Source organism: Schistocerca gregaria, chromosome 1 (genome assembly GCF_023897955.1).
Source record: "Schistocerca gregaria isolate iqSchGreg1 chromosome 1, iqSchGreg1.2, whole genome shotgun sequence".
NCBI classification, from domain to species: Eukaryota; Metazoa; Arthropoda; class Insecta; order Orthoptera; family Acrididae; genus Schistocerca; species Schistocerca gregaria.
The window spans coordinates 493,204,356-493,205,889 of NC_064920.1; positions in this window are offsets into that span (position 1 = coordinate 493,204,356).

Consider the following 1,534-nt stretch of genomic DNA (forward strand, 5'->3'; position numbering starts at 1 on the left):
TTTTAATGGCTATTTCTGTACTTCTGTCGTAGTATATATTATCAATTGGTTGTGATGACAATTAATCGTCGTATAATATTATTTGCACTAATAACATATCTTACAGATTATTTAAAGCCTATCTGCGCTCTTATTTTTCAGTGTATGGTGCCCACAGATTTATTGCTACATTTTTAAAATGCAGTAAGAGCAACAGCTTCCTTGTGTTCAACCTTAAGGTACAATATTGTAATGAAATAACCTACCTATAGCTTCTCTCATGACACTGTCATTAATTTAAAGTGAAAAAGGAAATAAAAACAGCGTGAACCGGAATTGTGAAGCAGATTGGCTTTATACAAGTTTCTCTATTACTCTTTCTCCTTCGTGTTGAAGAGATGCATTAAAAAGATACCATTATATTAATATTAACCTGAAAGTAAACCAATCGATAACATAGTTAGCTCAATGCACTCCTCTCTTATCCTGAATTTAGCATTAGCACCAGAACATTTTACGGCATAATCTGTAATTCTAATCTCTAGATTACTGATTTAATATTTCTTCACTGCCTTCATTATCTATACTGTATCCTTAGAAGCTCCACTCGTGACAGCGACTTACCTGCTACAGAACGTATTTTCGTCATACAACACAAATAGAGATGGTAGGCCTTGGTGCAAATGATCTGTTCACCTTGTCCCAGTTAGAATCCTAGCAGACTATAGCTATCGTATCAAAAAAGTACAGTAGTTTTATGACGTACATTACATTTTAAGAAAAGTAGGGGGGAAGGAGCGTGTTGGGTCCGTGATTCACCACTTGAACGTATTTACTTTCAGGGACAACAAAATATATGCATAAATTTTGCAGTATAATGATAATAGTAAACGATATGTTGCACAATAAAAACAGACACAGCAGAAATAGAGAGAAATACATGATGAGGGGAACACAGTAAGTTCATTTACAGCAGCGCATCATTTCATTTCACCGAAAAATGCATAGCCTTCATGATTTTTTTATGGGACCGTAAGGTAAAGGGTTATGTATGTCTCCTGTTATGTGCCAAAGGCGTAAATCGAATTAATAAAACAAATTACTGAACCCAATCAGAACGGGTTAAAATAAATCCTTTTATCTTTGTGAGAAAGCTCCTATCAAATAATAAAAGAGAGAAATGTACTGGGCAACTCAAAATGATTATAAGAATGAAGATTATACTGATTACGAACGATTCTATCTATTTAACACTTAGTGGCAGATGGACAATTACAGAAAATGTAAGCGCAATTTCAATTTCTACACACTTTATAGGTGTTCCATACGACCCTCACTGGTCACAGGAACGACATCTAAGCCACAACTGATTCCACACCATTCTTTCTGCAGCATACATAGAATCACCGACGCGAGCATATTACAAATGAGCATTTTGAATTCTGGAATTGATTTCCTCCACAACTACCCAAAATCTCTCACTTATCCCCACAGAAACAAATCATGGATGTCAGGTCTGTTGATCTAGGTGACCAAGACCAGAAGCCGGCCGCGG